At 40.2% G+C, this 17,759-nt stretch overlaps 1 protein-coding gene and 2 non-coding genes across 14 annotated transcripts in view; all 3 read left to right on the top strand.

Annotated features, from left to right (window-relative positions):
- Positions 1-17,759, top strand: part of LOC131688679 (protein Fe65 homolog) — a 281,910-nt gene that overhangs the window by 96,775 nt on the left and 167,376 nt on the right. For all 12 annotated transcript variants that reach the window (XM_058973123.1, XM_058973117.1, XM_058973131.1 and 9 more), the window contains one exon: positions 9,456-9,510. The gene's annotated coding sequence lies outside the window, so the exon portion shown is untranslated. The remainder of the gene's footprint in view (positions 1-9,455; positions 9,511-17,759) is intronic.
- LOC131694360 (U6 spliceosomal RNA) lies at positions 3,522-3,626 on the top strand. Its single transcript, XR_009306474.1, has one exon. It is a non-coding gene; the product is annotated as a U6 spliceosomal RNA (small nuclear RNA).
- Positions 3,614-3,686, top strand: Trnak-cuu (transfer RNA lysine (anticodon CUU)). Its single transcript has one exon. It is a non-coding gene; the product is annotated as a tRNA-Lys (tRNA).

Here is a 17,759-nt window from a genome sequence, read left to right as displayed (position 1 = left end):
AAATAAATAATTTGGACTTCCATGGAGTGCATGAATAAAGATTATAAGCCTGCCTATGGCATTCTGAAGCGTTCCATGGCATAGTTCATATGCCGAAACTTATGAAATTTTTAGGTGCTTCTTCGTCGGTGTCGAGGAGTCACTCTTTGGCACGGCATGCCGCAGCATAATTACCAATTGTTACAATCTCACAGAATGTCTAAATCGTTAAAGGATGTCCATTTCTTTTCACTGCGAGGACCTAATTCATCGGAGGTCGCGAAATATTGTATAATACCAAGGAGAGTCAGGTCCAGTAAAACACTCGTTTGGTCGGTGTTAAGTCAGACCGGACTAAGTCGCAAAATATCAAAAAATGAGATAATGATAGCACTGGATAAAGAATTTCGTCAACTACATTCGACTTTTGCCAGATTTGAAATATGTAACAATAAACAAGAATTATGGCAAAAATTAATTTCCTATCATAATGTAAAGGATGCTGCGATTCAAACTTTAAACTCGTTTTTCTCGAAATCAATATTTTGTCACTTAGTCCGGTCTGACTTAACACCGACCGTTTATTCCACAAACATGAATATTGTAGTGGAGGAATTTTTTTTACAAGTTTTGTATAGTTTGCTCAATTTTTAAAAGAGTAATCTCAAGGGTGTACCAGTACTGCCTTCAATGTTTGAATACATTTTTATTGATCAGCTGGCTTTCAACTGATTATGGTCGATTGTTACGTACTCCCCTGTTATTGACCATTGGCCGCATAAGTTGGCAAGAATCCAATATGCCCGAACGGTGGGCTCATTGGATTTTTGCCAAAAAGTGAAGTTTATGCCGTAGAAAGTTGATGAACTGTTAAAGATTAAAAACCCGATTGAACGAATTGGGAAAGTGATATTAGCCAGTTGTGCCATTTTTCGGCACAATGCTGGTATTCATGAAAGTAAAATTTTATTTTCCAAGTGTTATTCTAAACGGACGAAACCAATTAATGCTAATATTGAGTAAATGAAATTTAACGGTAGTCGAGTTACGAACGATCGCGTGTAGGATAAAATGTAATTTAGTGGTCGTTAACAATATGAAAGCTCGTCACATTTTTTGTTTTGCATACCAGAAAGCGAAAATCGTAATTCCAATAAAGGTCGAAATATTTCACAAAGCATTGCAGTCATGATGGAGAGCTTATCGTATCGGTTATATAGATTTGTAAAGTAACCCTCGTAGATTGAAAACGAAACGACCAAAGCTAAGTAGAATTACTCTCTGAATCTGTTCGCTGATTGCAAACGTGTCTAGCGGTGCAGATGCTGATTCGAAAAGCTCGTACCTACATACATTCCACCACAAGCAGATACTTTGCACTAGCTCAGCATTATATCGTGGCGGTACGAACATTCTCCAACTCAGAGTCTCAACATTCGAAGGATGGTACGATGCATTTATCATGTCGGTGCTGACATAATTCAGTTATATGTACGATGCACTCCTGTCCCAAATGGCTGATGCTGTGGATACCTTCTTGTATTTGTAGCCAAAGTTGGATATAAAAATTAGATAAAACAGCGCGTCGATGTAACAGCAGTGGCAACACTTTGGAAACGTGAGGTGCATGTAAGCAGCATAAAAATGAGATGGAAAATTAAACATTAAGTCTGCCAGCATCAGCTGGCGTACGAGAAGTTTCTGGTACTGAATAGTGAATATGAACTAGTTTCTGACTTGCTGTGAAGTAGAGAGAAATGTTCAAATAGTAGAGCATGTAACATGACGAATGGTTGAATCGCGCACGATGCGGCAAAGAGGAGTGCCTAACAAGCAGCATTAAATGTTACTTTGTTGCTCCTGGAATGCTCCTTCATCACTGGATGACGCAGCATTGCGCGAGGTATAAAGTTTGGTTCTTTTTAACGAGGAAACGGGACCACGCCAAGCTACGTAGCTTTGTGTTAATCACTATCACAAAAAGCTCATCGCACCAGCGTGATACTAAACGTCTGCTTTTTCATCAGAATCTGATGACAATCGATCGTATTCCTATTTTTGACGACTGAAGAATGTTCGAAGATGTCGATATCTACGTTCTCGCGATTCTGCTATGAAAATTATTTACAAAAAGAACTTAAGCATAGATTCACACTCTTAAGAAATGAAAAATTTGCGAAAGAGGTTGAACATTATTTTGGAAACTTTCTAAGGTTCTTAAGGCTGTGAAGATTTTTGCGGCTGTTCGCCCATCTAACTATGGAAGCTGTTCTTCAATGTCAGCTTCTTTCACCGAACAGCCTAGATAAGCCGTGTAGTGTCGGTAGTGGTTGTTTCAACCGACTAAGAATTACACTACGGACTACCTGTTTCAGTGGTAAAAATCTACCAAACAGGGAACCCCAATTCCATAGTGTCATGCGACCCGTGCTACGGGTAAAATTGTTGAGGGGGTTTAAAACATTCTCAATGGCGAACGGAGCCTGGGAAGAGTCGGGCGAACTCCCCAGTATGCTGCATTACGCAGCGGAACGTTCACTCTACACACCGATTTTTTTTTTCACCGATGATCCACTTAATTTTGCCGAATTTTTGTTGGCTGGGGGTTTGCTGAGACTCTCGGCTGATGGTAGTTCGGTGAAGTTTTGTTGAGTTTCGATTATCAAATTTCGATGTGTACAGATGAACCTGCCCAGAGGCCGTGTGGTATCCGGCCTAGAATTGAGCCACTGGAGTCCTGCTCCCATGTCGTAGGAGGCGACTGAAAGTAGGAGACCCTAAGTCAAGGTGTAGTTCCGTGCCGAGGACTTAATGACTGGAGGGTCTAAAATATGCCAGTCGCGCACGGAGCGTTTTGGGTTTTGCCCTTTATAAGGCTCTCGCCTCGGAAGGTGCAAAGTCCCAGATGGGGGTTTTGCCTAAGCTCCGACTCCTGGTATGGGAGTCCTGGAGTGGGCACTCAAGGCCTCTTTAGTTCCGAGTCCCAGGGCGTTGTGGAAGTAGGGGAGCTTTCGGATGTGTGGCGGTCCTAAAGAAAATAACTCACTTCCTACCTTACGTACAAATTTATTCCGGTTCGGGTGCGGTGGTGACGATGGCGTGAGTCTTCGATGGCGGCAAGCAGCGGGCGACGATGATCAGGGATGACACGTGCGGCAGGCAGGTAAGTTGAGCTGTTTTGTGGGCTACGAGGCCGGGAGAGCTACGGGGATTTCAATTCACTGTATCCGGGACCACGAGAAACGGGTGGTTCTGCATTTGGGCGCGCAGGCCTTGTCGTCCTTGGCGTTTAGCAGGCGAAAGTGCCGGAATGCACGAGGCAATCGTGTCCTGCGACGGGGTCCTTGACGGTGAGCCGTTACTTTTAGTTTTAGGAAAACGGCGACCCAATTTGGGAAAAGGACATAGCGGTAACTGTCTAGCTAATAATGTTCGTTTAAACTTTTTCCACGAGGGTCGTAGCGATGGCACCTCGAACACGTCTTACACTTTCTATCGTCCAAGTCCAACTATCTAATCGCTCCAAGTCCAACTATCTAATCACTAGCTTCGGCTGGACATATACTAAAATTGGAACGATACAGAGAAGATTAGCATGGTCCCTGCGCAAGGATGACACGCAAAATCGTGAAGCGCCCGGCTAGCTCAGTCGGTAGAGCATGAGACTCTTAATCTCAGGGTCGTGGGTTCGGGCCCCACGTTGGGCGCCAGATATAAGGCTCTCGCCTCGGAAGGTGCAAAGTCCCAGATGGGGGTTTTGCCTAAGCTCCGACTCCTGGTATGGGAGTCCTGGAGTGGGCACTCAAGGCCTCTTTAGTTCCGAGTCCCAGGGCGTTGTGGAAGTAGGGGAGCTTTCGGATGTGTGGCGGTCCTAAAGAAAATAACTCACTTCCTACCTTACGTACAAATTTATTCCGGTTCGGGTGCGGTGGTGACGATGGCGTGAGTCTTCGATGGCGGCAAGCAGCGGGCGACGATGATCAGGGATGACACGTGCGGCAGGCAGGTAAGTTGAGCTGTTTTGTGGGCTACGAGGCCGGGAGAGCTACGGGGATTTCAATTCACTGTATCCGGGACCACGAGAAACGGGTGGTTCTGCATTTGGGCGCGCAGGCCTTGTCGTCCTTGGCGTTTAGCAGGCGAAAGTGCCGGAATGCACGAGGCAATCGTGTCCTGCGACGGGGTCCTTGACGGTGAGCCGTTACTTTTAGTTTTAGGAAAACGGCGACCCAATTTGGGAAAAGGACATAGCGGTAACTGTCTAGCTAATAATGTTCGTTTAAACTTTTTCCACGAGGGTCGTAGCGATGGCACCTCGAACACGTCTTACACTTTCTATCGTCCAAGTCCAACTATCTAATCGCCTTCCCTTATCGTAGCCTTCTAACCAACTCCAACTCCCGCTCACTATCTCTCTCGCTCTCACTCTTTCCGTTTCATTTTCCGCGTCAATCCACTGCATTTTTCACCCAAACTCTGCGTTCTAATCCACATATCTTCTTTACCGACCGCCCACTTTAAATTCACCGTTGCTCCTACACTAATTGATTATAATTTTATCCCTACGGTTCACACATCTTTAAGAAAACTAAGTTGTGTTACGGTAACACCTTGCTGTGTTATGCGAATCTCTGACACAGTGGACCATTATTTTCTTCGCAAATCGTGGGAATCAAATGATCATGTCCCATTTAAACCTGATATGGCTCGCTAAATGCGTTAACATCCCAACTCGCTTGGTGTCCTCTAGTTGTTGTGCAATTTGTGTTGGAGATGAAATGTACAGTTCTCTAATCAACAATGGTTAGAATAGCACAAGTCAATCTCCAACATAAACGTACAGCAACTATGAATTTATCTCGACTCATGCAGGAAGGTAAAGCTTCCATAGCATTGGTTCAAGAACCGTAATAAAGGAAACTTCTATTTTGGAAAGTTACTTAACACTGCCTTCATTGCTTACAACAAGACAGGCATGACTAACCCACGTGAAATGCCTCGTGCTTGCATTCTTGCAAATAAGGCTATTGACGCGTGTCTCATATCGGAGCTCACAACTCGCGATATCTGTGTTGTCACAGTTTCACTGACTGTCGGAAACGTAGACAAAAAATACATATATTGTTCAGCATACCTACCGCATAACGAATCATCTCCTTCTGATGATTTCAAAAGCGTTGTATCATATTGTAGCAGAAATGGGCTTCCGCTCATTATCGGCAGTGATGCGAATGCTCATCACATCATTTGGGGCAGCTCAGACATCAATCTGAGAGGCTCTGAACTGATGGAGTACATAAGTAGTACAAATCTCCATATTCTGAATGTGGGAAACCGACCAACTTTTGCGAGGTCTGGAAGGGAGGAGGTGTTAGACATAACATTTTGCTCTGATAGAATTTTGCATGAACTGGGACATTGGCAGGTTCCAAATGAAACTGAACCGTCTCTATCCGATCATAAATATATATTTTTCGATCATTTTGATGTCACCTTCAATGTGGTGACATATCGTAATCCTAAGTCTACAAACTGGGACCTCTTTTTGGAAAACTTAGCGACTAAATTTCATGGATATTTTCCAACAATTAGTCAACTAGACGACTTAGATGACGTCGTGGATACGACAAACTCATTCATATTAGCATCCTACGAAGAAGCTTGTCCACTTCGTACTGTTAAATCGACTAGGGGAACCCCTTGGTGGAGGGCTGAGCTTGAAAGAATGAAGAAAGTTATGAGAAGAGCATGGAACCGGCGTCAGCGTGATGACTCCAGGGCTTTCAGGTCAGCTCGTAGTGCATATAAGAAATGTCTTAGATCTGCAGAACGGGCTGGCTGGCAAAGCCTATGCACTAATGTCTCTAGTCTGAACGAGGCTAGCAGATTAAATAAAATTCTCTCCAAATCGAATGATTTTCAGATGAACTCCTTGGAAACCAGAGATGGTTTATGTGACGGACGAAAAAGATGTTCTTAATTGTCTCTTCGACACACACTTTCCGGGTTGTATCGATCCGGAGTTGAACAATGTTCACCGATCTCATTCTGGTGATTCGGACTCGTGGGCGTTAGCACGCACATTGGTTTCCACTGAATCGGTCAAGTGGGCGGTTGACAGCTTTGCTCCATACAAATCACCCGGAAAAGATGGAATACTTCCCGTGCTACTGCAAAAGGGATTTGATATTCTTAAACATGTCTTGAAAAAGATTTTGCTTTCCAGTCTTGCTACCGGGTATATCCCGAAAGCATGGCGAGAAATAACTGTTAGATTTATTCCCAAAGGGGGGCGCTCAAGCTATGAAGAAGCCAAGAGTTTTAGGCCTATCAGCTTAAGTTCTTTTCTTCTGAAAGCTTTGGAACGGATAATCGATCATCACATCAGGAACGTTAGTTTAGTTGAATATCCACTGCACAAAATGCAACATGCATATCAGTGTGGGAAATCCACGATCACTTTGCTTCACGATGTTGTTTACAACATTGAGAAGGCCTTCTCGCTCAAGCAATCTAGCTTGGGTGTATTTCTAGATATTGAGGGTGCTTTTGACAATGTGTCCTTCCAGTCTATTCTGGAAGCTACGCACGGTCATGGGATACCTGCATGTATCTCAGGTTGGATAAACGCAATGCTTAGTAACCGCATACTTTGCTCGTCACTGCGACAGGCTGAGATACGGAAGTTGAGTATTTGCGGTTGTCCTCAGGGCGGCGTTCTGTCACCTTTGTTATGGAACTTAGTAGCTGACGGCTTGTTGAAGAAACTCAATGAGCTTGGATTTCCAACCTACGGGTTTGCTGACGATTACCAAATACTAATTACTGGATTTTGCATCGGAACAATCTTTGACTTAATGCAACAGGCATTAAGAGCTGTCGAACAGTGGTGTCGACAAGTTAAACTATCAGTTAACCCAAGCAAAACTTCAATGGTTCTTTTCACGAAGAAGCGAATAACAACCGGGGTTCGTCCCTTGCAGTTCTTTGATTCTGAGCTGCTGTGTGCAGATCAAGTCAAATACGTTGGAGTCATATTGGATTCCAAACTGAATTGGTCTGCTCACATTGAGTTCAGAGTCAAGAAAGCGTGCATGGCCTTCGGGCAGTGCAGACGAACTTTTGGAAAGACCTGGGGTCTCAAACCTAAATACATCTATTGGATTTACACGACAATTGTACGTCCAATACTGTCATACGGATGCCTTGTGTGGTGGCAGAGGGGAGAGGTGGTGACGGTCCAGTCAAAGCTAAACCATCTGCAAAGAATGGCGCTCATGGCGTTGACTGGTGCTTTCACCACGACTCCGACTGCTGCTCTTGAGGCACTTCTAAATATCAAACCATTACACATACACTTAAAACAAGAAGCACTATCATGTGCATACAGACTGCAGGTTACTGGGATTTGGAACAGTAATCATGTTGATCTTGCTACCAGTCATACACGATTGTGGTCACAAATGGTTACATGGGGTGAAGATATTCTTGCTCCCAGCGATATTACACTCACTTGTAGTTTTCCTTACAGGATATTCCATGTGAAGATTCCCTCTCGAGAGGAGTGGTTGTCTGGCTTTATGGAAAGACAACAACAAACGCAAGTGGTTTGCTACACTGACGGTTCTCTGATGGAGGGACGTGCTGGTGCTGGTGTCTACTGTCGTGAAATGAGATTTGAACAATCTCACTCACTAGGTAGATACTGTACTGTATTCCAAGCAGAAATCTTTGCGATTATGTGCGGGGTGCAATCGGCCCTTCAACTGAGTTTATCCGGCAGAGTTATAAACTTCTGCTCCGATAGTCAGGCTGCAATCAAGGCCCTTAGCTCAGACAAATCCCGGTCCAAGCTAGTGATCGCGTGCCGAACCCAAATCGAAGAACTAAGCATTGTCAACACTATCTACCTTGTCTGGGTGCCCGGACATTGCGGTATTACTGGAAATGAATGGGCTGACGAATTGGCCAGGGCAGGTTCAGCGATTGACTTCGTTGGTCCTGAGCCCGCGCTGCCAATTTCGACAAGTTGGATAAGGGAAAAATACGGTCCTGGGCTTCGTCCGAGCACCGCAATTATTGGAGAAATCTACAAACGTGTCGCCAAACAAAGGCGTTTCTAGAACAACCATGCCCAGTGGTTTCGAAAAATCTCTTACATTTTTCAAAGCTCCACTGCGGCATGCTGACCAGGGCTTTAACCGGCCACTGCAAACTCAATTATCACATGGCAATTATTCAGCGCGCTGAGTCTTTTTCATGTGATCTTTGTGAATCCGACTACGGAACCTCATATCATCTGATATGCAACTGTCCAGCGGTAGCGCAATTGCGATTTCGGGTCTTCAGCCGTCCTTATATAGACGAAACCATGTTTGGTCGACTGAAACTCAGAGACATACTAAAGTTTCTTGTCCAATGTGGTAAAGAGCTTAAGGCTTATTCGCAGGCAAGTTGAACTACTTGTGAGTTTAACTTACCTGTTGTTTATTTTTGTTTTGTGCTGTTATTTTTCCCACCCTTCCAATTCTACTTCCCCACACCTCCTTGTCCTTTCCTTCCGCTCAGGAAATGATGAAAACACACGGCATGGCACAAATCCCCGACTATGTACGGGGAACGTGCCATTTCAGCCAATATTTTCTGATTCCTGAAGGTTCTTAAGGCTGTGAAGATTTTGGCGAAGTTTTCAACTTTTGGTTAAAATCTGGCACTTCGAAAGTTATTTGCAAAACAGCCCTGCTCTGGAGCATGGTTAAAATTGACAGAACGATAGTTAAATTTGACAGCTCGATAGTTAACATTTTGCCCACGGTGCAGAATGAAAAGGTGGAAACATTTTCTGTACCTAATTGAGGTTTTCAATATTATTCAATACAAAATGTAGGGATAAAGATGCAAGCGATAACGTGTTGTGTCAAGATTTGTTTGGGTTATTTTATGATGTGGATGTTTACGTTTCGAGGCTATGACTGTCATACTTAATGTAATAAGAAAGAAAAAACTAATTTTAAAATATCGACAAATGTTCACACTTCTACCAACTTGTGGTCATTGCAGTTGTCAATTTTAAATAACTATCCAAATGTCAAGTTTTGAAATGGTTCGCTCTCTCGGTTAAATTTTACCACTCGAACGAAAATAACTTTCGATCTATCAAATTTTAACTAAAAGTTTAAAAATTGCCAAATGGTTCACAGCTTAAGAACCTCAATATTAAATGTTACGTTGTTTTTTTTTAAAGGAGAAGAAAAGTAGGTTGATCTCACTTCACCAGATTTTGAGTTATTTAGTGATTTTGTTAGGTGACAAAATATTTATTATTTTCTTCATTAATAATCCAGCTTTCGTATTTTATTTGTAAAGGTTTGAGATGGGACCATTCTCATCATCTTCATCATTTCTAGGATCAAAGTGGACATGTATATTGCATTGTATCTGATTAAATATGAAAATTTGTTTTTTTTTCTTTTCAGGAATGAAAAAGCATTCTATGTTGCCACAAGTTTTCTGACGAATGCCTGGTAGATGGTAAGTAGTGCGAAGCACATTTTTTTAGCACCCATTGTACTCCGCCCAAATTCCGCCTCGTATAAACAAACGCAAATTTCAACAATTGACAAACCAAATGAGGTAATAGAAACCGGGAACATTGTCGGTTCAAAAAATCGTTTGATGTTTTCCACGCCTCTGCTTCCGTCTTGGTGGCACATTGAAACGGAACACTCAGCGTCTATTACCGCACCGTGTCAAAGCGACTGCGAGAAACTGCAGAATTCCACAACAGACGGTCATAGGAAAATGTAAAATATATCTTAGCAAATTACAACCAGAGCTTCACGAAAGGGAATGACACCAAAACAGCATGTTAAATTACACCACCTCGCAAACTTTCCGGCGCGCTTTTAAGCCGTTCGCACACGAGGCGGAAGGACACACGCTACACAAATATTCACTATGGATTTTGTTCTACGTATTTCAACGCGGTTGTTGTTGCTGGCTTGGAATAATAGTTAGAACAAAATCCACAACGAATATTTTAGTAACGTGTGTCCTGTCGCCTCGTGTGCGTACAGCTTTATTGTATTTCAAAGAGCACCGTAACTGGTAAAACTACACGATGGGTGGAACCGTAATAAAATGAGGATAAGACCTTAACAATAGCTTGTTTCTGCACTCGGGACGTTAGGTCGATATCAATTCGTGAACTTGTTTTTTTTCTGCTCCACAGAATTACGATGGAAAAGTGTCCCTCTTGTGATTCCTTTGTCATTTATTGCTGAACGGAAATGATTCAAACAAGGTTAAGAGACTGCTCGGAAATATTTGAGAGAAGGAAATTTTCAGGGCTCAAGAGAATTTTTTGTGGGAAGGATGACTCGCCTCGGATCATTAATCTTTTCAACGTAAAAAGGAGCGGAGCTATAGTCGAGCATAACACGTGGGTTATTTGTCGTGTGTTGGAAAACACATGAAATATTTACAAATGACTGCTTCGTGTCATTAGGGTCCGGTAGCGTGAAGTTTCGAACGGATCGAAGAGGAAAATCGTTTCAGTGTTTCGTTGTCGTTATCAGTTTAATGAGGGCGATGAGTGTTCGCGAGTTGCATGTTTAATAGTAACGTTTATTGAATGATCGAGGTTCGAATGTAGGTCGTTCGATTTTTTTCTTCTAAAATTTATTGTTGGTTACATTAAATTGAAAACCAGCGTGTGACTGAACCGTCGTCGGTTCGAAATGAAAATCATTAGAAGGGAGAAGGAACATAATGTACTGCAGCCATTTCACGATTCATAAGTTCTCTTACTCTTACTAATAAAGCGACAAGAAAAATACAGTCATTACTACCCATCAGACCAATATAGAAACGACACCAGCAGGAACCACGTGGACACGTTATGCTGCTGGTAGGCGTCTGACTGCGAAGGAGAAAGGGCTGTAATCAGTTCCAGCAATCACAACAAATCGAATTTCCCCAAGGCGTCTCAAAGTCTGTGATCGATCGAAAACCCAAACAAGGAGTGGGCACCCCCTTTTCTCTCCAAAGTGTGTACCATGCTGTGTTTTGTTGTTGTGGGTGGCGGCGGCGGCATTTTGCGGCATGTTAGTTCATTGGATACTCATACTACTGGTACTGTAGTAAAGGCTATATGGTATAGTTTTTATTGTTGTCGGTTTCTTTTTATTGCAGCGCGTACAACATCGACATCGTTTAAACGTTAGTACTTAGCCTAATTTAAATTTTATACAAATTTGGTCTACCGCTAAACTTTTTTAGCACTCAGATTTGTGGAATGTTGTGAATTTTTTGACGTTGAAAATCTCTTACTCCACTATCTGGGTGTCATTCTAAAATCTAAAATATCTATGTAAGATTTACATGCTAATAACTACGCTATTACCAGATGGATTTTAATCATTTATACAACAGCCGATTCAGAAACGCCTATCTTAAAGATTGGCAATGATCTATTTACTTCAATTCATATGAATGCTTTGAAATTCAACCTGTTTTATTCTTCTTCATTTCGAATCGCATTCTCACTCTATTTAAGAAATTTCGACGCACACGCGACCTTATCTCAGTTTACTTTTTCCAACCACGCGTTAAAATACCTGAACCTGAAAGTTCTCTTCTGTGCAATTTTTTTTCAGGAATCTTTGACCAAAAAGACATCTTTTATTTTCAAAACAAATTAAACGTTCCAGTTTCCTGATAACGAATTAGGGTCCATCAATAAAGTAGTAACAGCAGATAATCTTAAATGACGCCGTTAAGAAAAAAAGAACGAAAACGAAACGATGAAAACAGAAATGAATGGAAACACTAGAAGGTGCATTTATTTGTTATTTTATATTAATTAGTCATTTTCACAAACATTTAAGAACTTTATGAAACAATGATTCTCAAATTTGTACAATTGGTTTTATTGATTTATATTATTTAAATTATTTTTTTATTTCATTCTTCATACTCAGTTTTTTTCAGTTTACTCATTCTATGGAGCATATCCGATTTGATTATTTTATTCTTTTTGAATACTTGACTGGTTTTGAATGTATGATCATTTTGTTTATTTTATTCAGCATTTCATTTTCTTCATTTGGGTTAATTTTATCTATTTTATTCGCTTCATTGTTAGGATTCATTCTGATCATGTATTTTATTCATTTAGACGAATTTCACGCCAACTCGAACAAATGTTGGCAGCACCCTCTCAGATTTCAATGAAACTATCTGTACATGAGAATTTTGTCACAAAAAGCCACTTTGCATACTTTGGTTTTTCAAAAATGATCTAGACTGTCTTTTGAAAAGGGTCCGCCTTTTTACCAATACCAATATCCTACAAAAAAATATTGTAGGAGTGATTTTCACAAAATTAGTCCAATTTTTAAATAAAAATGTTGAAAAAATTCTTCATTGACTCCTACACTGAAAAAAAAATGATTTTAAAAATTTAAAGTCGATTTACAAGAAAACGCCATCTTTGATTTAGATGAAATTTTGTTCCAAGATAGATAATTATGTCCCCTACCTATCGTCCAAAATTCAACTTTTAAACAAAAAAAGGTATTTGAAATAAAGACCTTGTCCAAACTGATTTTTTTTCAGTACATTTTCATCGAAAACTAAACCAATAAAAGTCATAATCATCTCAGGATCCAATTTTCCAACTGGCCTGATACATGCAGAAAGCATCAGCAACGAATTTGGTATATATTCATAACAAACTTGAATGAGGGCAAAGATAAGCCATTTAACATCATCGATATATGCGAGATTTAACTAAATACCACTTGGCCGTGTACGAAGAAGTATCTTGTCTATGTACCCACCCGGGAAGTAAACATTGATGGTGTAGTCTCCAACAGGGGCCATAATTGCGACGTATGGGGTTCGCTCCTTCAAGAACCCTTTGCTTTGGCCAGTGGCGGTTAGAGTAATTCACGAAAATTATGATGGTGACACGGACTGCGTGGACGTTTACCGATACATTCAGTTCGGTTGCCCGACTAGGATGGCCACGCACGTCGCGGTTGCCAAACAAACATGGGTCCTCTAAACCACCCCGGCTTGATGGTGAAAGGTCAAGAATCGTTTGCCACTTCGTCCCGTCATCGGCAAATTGGTTAACATTTCAATATTTTAAAATCGCTTGGAATTTGTGGATCGGACAAGATCGGAACAGTTCGAATGTTTTTTTGGATAGCTGGAATCTTATTTTGTAATACTGCTTCAGCATCTTTGCCGGATCTCGTCGCCGGATATAACTTTTTTATCATTCAAATTTAGAATAAAATGTTTAAAAAAGCTATTTTTAAAGTTGGTGCAATACACAGCAAGTCTACTGTTTTCAGTTATTTTTTGGCTGAAGTTATACAAACGGTTGTGTTGAACTACGCTTTTAATAATACCGCTTTATTTAATACAGCCATCTCCACTGGAAAGCGATATTGCTGGATATATAATGAAAATGATCAAAAAACCCCTTAAAATATCACCATTTGGCATCCACGCAAAAATTCTTTAACAATTTTTGCCATACTCTTAATTTTGCCACGTTAGGTTTTTGAGTGTGTAAAATTATAACGAAATAAAAAATCGAAAAAACAATATTTTTTTGTTATTGGCCAAGAATTTGTTCTAGTTACTCACGGTGCCTTTGGTAGATATTATTTAGACAATAAAATCAGTATCGCTGAAATACCTATGTTCCTATGTAAACAAAAATGCGAATATACATGCAAAATTCTATCATATGCATTCTTCGAACAATTTTTGCTCAATTTGGTTTAGTTTTAGTTTTTAGTTTCCTTGAAAATTACGAATTGAAACACGATTGAAAGACTCACCCTTTAAAAACACATAAGATCATTGGTCCACATTTCAGCAGAAAATTATATTCTCTGCAAAATCATTTCACGCTGTCTGTTTTGTAGGTGTTCGAGAAAATGTTTGGAAGCAGCACGCTGTTATCTGTTGTTAGGGATTGTTTATTCTAATTATCAATTCTATTATAGGGAATAGGGGAGAGTTGAAATTTTAAAGAACCCCTTATCAAGCATTTCGATATGATTAGTCAACGAAACAAAGGATCTAAATACAGCAAATAAAGGAAAAAAACTCTGAGAAATCCAATAATTATATAATTTTGACCAAGAAATGGATTGGAAAACTATTTACATAAACTATGAACAAAGGGTATTGTTTCGCTGATTTGAAGAAATTCTAAAAAGTCATTATAACAGGTTTATAACTCTATGTTGGCCCAAAAACTCATCTGTTTCAATATTTTCACAACTTGAAAGATACTGAAAATTGCAACGTTTTTTATAGAAAAGTAATTTTGCGGGAAAATATAATGATATTTTAGTGTATTGATCGCAAATCAAGGAGAAAGTATTCAAAATTTCAACCAATTTCGGATGGTTTAATTCACAAAGACAGTTTTATTTCACCATTGAAGTAGGAAGCAGATATTAGTAGGAGTAGGAGGCAGATGTTAGGCCAATGTTCTTATAACATATGTACTAACACACACTGTAATCATTGAGATCGGTACACATAAAATGCTCTTAATTTACGTATTAAATAATACATACACATAACTCATTGAAAGAACACAAATACATCATTAAATAATTTATTTTCTAATACCAATTATTCATCAATTTTCAAAAAAAGTTGGCATCTTAGATCGGCGTACAAACGAGTAATGAAGCGTCCATTTGTATTCTATTCTATTCTATTCTATTCTAACCCTTACCCAGCCAGTATTGAAAAGCATCCTGGAAAACACTGCAGATATTCTTTAGTGTTTTTCTTGTCAACATTAATATTTGAAGCATATTATGTGTAATATGTCGCAAATGTTAAAACGGCCAGGCCTACTGTGCAGAGTTTGGTTTAAAGATGTTTCAAAATTATACGGCAATTAAATTATTCATTTAATGAATAATCCAACTAACGAATCATTTTGAATCTTGAAGGAGCAAGAAACGAGGACAACCGTACCGACCGTTTCAGTGTAAAGGGGATATGATAAATCGTTGGGAGTGACTAGGCTAAGAAAGTTAATGTCACTCCTTTGGTCCTTTGGGATACGACAGAGGTATTTACACCTTGCCTTGGCTAATGAGCCTAGATTATAGCGCCTTTACTCGCTCTTATGGACGACTGCACCCAGTAAGGCAATAAACCTCATACGTTCTATAATACCTCACTGGAATCGCGCCTATAGTCAGCAATTGGGAATCACTCAGATTAATAATGATACAACACCTTGATGTGGCATACAATAAAAAAAGGGTCTGCCACAGTAGATCAAAACACTGGAATATGTACCCAACAAGAGAAATACACTATATTTGATATCAAATGTATGGACTGATGTCAGTTAGGGTTAAAGGGACTCGGTGTTGGGTAGAAAAACAGCCTCAGTGTACTAGGTGCTAGATATAAAATGCAAACAGAAAAATATTCCCTTATCAAACAAACATCTTAGGCTTGTTCAAGATGACTTTATCTGCTCTTCTTGGTATCCTTCCAGATGACAATGGTCATGTTTAAATTTCAAAAGAAACAGCCTCTTACGGTGTAACCCTTGTTGAGCAACTTCCATAATCCCTCCGAATAATCACAAATTGAAAAAATGGTTAGCATCCGACGCGTATGGCTAATACCATTCATTAACAACTTCATATTAAATATTGAAATTAGATGTAAATTAAGGACATACTAAGATTAAAGTGTTTTGATATTTAATGTCGTAGTCATTTTGGCAACCCTAAAGCACAACATATCAACCGCTATACCCGACTAACTCTTGTTATGACAACATCGGATTACCTATCTACGGTAGCACCAACGACACGACTAGACACTTGCATTCCAAAATTGTATCTCAAATCTGACTACCCCTCAGTAACTCAGGTAACTGGTAATGTCAAATTTGACGTTTGGTAATAAAAGACACGAAACTGGCAACATTATTTAATCTTCTATTATTTTTTCATAATAATAGTTATTCGTCTATAGCTACCGTTATAACCCTTGGTTACCGTCGTGTTATAAACAATAAACGGAGTTTGTTTCAGTGCCTTCACTATATTCCTGAATTCTCGTGCTGTCTGGATATTTGGGACAGGTATGATAATACTTTTGAGCTAGTTAATTAACTAGGTATAATCTGTTATGAGGTGCTAGTTTCCGTTCGATGCTACGGCATCAACAAAACCTTTGATAGAAAACTGCGTCTCAAGTTGGATTACCAGACTGTTTAATTAGATATCCATATATTTTAACAGGGCATTACTTCCTTACAGGGATGACGTGCACACTAACGGTAATCTATTTCATGATCTTCAGGCAGCATATTTCTACATCCATTGATGCCATACAAATTTGAGCCTTACGGAAAGCGAAAAGCGATTTTTCCGGAAGGAACAACCTGGCGGACACGTCTGGATACATCTTGGGAAATATTTGTACAGTCACTAAACGTGTGGCACAGCATTCTTCATTTTTAGCATAATCAATTATCGATTTGCATGCACTCTAAGAGACCGTACAAATGCACTGTATGTGACAATTGCTCAAATTTTTCCCCAAATCTTACACGTTCACCTAGACAAGGGTGAGTGACCGTTCAACTGCACCTTGTGGGGTAAAGATGTTATGTCCAAGTCTGCCCGCATCCAAATGAATGGGCTCCGTACAAGTAAATCGGACGTACAAGTGCAGCGCGTGTTGTAAAACATATTTACCGAAAACACTACTCACCGTACAACTGCGGCTTCGTACGGGCGAACGACCGTACAAATACACCGTGTGGCAAAGAATTCCTTGCAGCTGTTTCCTGGACTACATACGAATGAGCAGCGCTATAAGTGCACCCGGTGTGGTGTGGTAAAAATTGTGAACCCAAGAAACACACGCGCATTTATACTACCGAACAAGTGAGTGTGCATATTTTGTGCCAGGCCAAATATTTGGATGATGTTCGAGTATTTTCCGCATTACTCATCTCATTTTGCCAAACGTTTTGCTCATATAGCGTTCTGTATTTAAAGCGAGCGATGAGCTGGTGACAAGAGACGACTTGCAGACGAATAGAAACGTGCACCATAGCTTGTACGTAGCACTCTCTGCACACAAATGCGAAATATGTGGCAAACTATTCGGATGGATATACCAGTAAACCATTGCATCGGATAGATCCGTGATACAATTTCGGTGTTTCGATAGTAAATAAAGAATATTGAGCAGTATTGTATTTGATTTTTTAACCGAAAAAACCGATTTAGAACCACTGCAAAAATTTGGTGATGGTCGATCTCGTTCTGACTGTAACAAAACCAGAAAATATTGCCCCATTTACTTCTTGACCAAAAACATTTCTGAAGGAGGATTTCCTTCGCTCTAAATCACACAAGCATAGACTCCCCGGATCCAGAAAAAAGATTCGGAGGGGGTCTGAAATTTTGATTTTGAAATCTTCAGTGTACAATATGTAATATCTCATAACCTCAAGTAAGTTTTGGTGGTTAAATCTGATTTAAAATGTTTTTGAGCTTACAACGAATTTAAAATAGAAATTATTTTAAAATTTCTTAACAAGTTAAAAAATTTCGGAGGGGGTCCGGACCCCCAGGACCCTCCCCCTGGATCCGTCACTGACTCCCACATCGCAGCTTCCGTTCAAATGATCCTCAACATTTGCATCAGTTGCTTTTGATAGGTTTATACTACCCATGATCGCATATCAGTCCCAT

Source organism: Topomyia yanbarensis, chromosome 3, assembly GCF_030247195.1.
Source record: "Topomyia yanbarensis strain Yona2022 chromosome 3, ASM3024719v1, whole genome shotgun sequence".
In the NCBI taxonomy this organism is placed as follows: Eukaryota; Metazoa; Arthropoda; class Insecta; order Diptera; family Culicidae; genus Topomyia; species Topomyia yanbarensis.
This window is presented reverse-complemented; position numbering and strand designations above follow the sequence as displayed.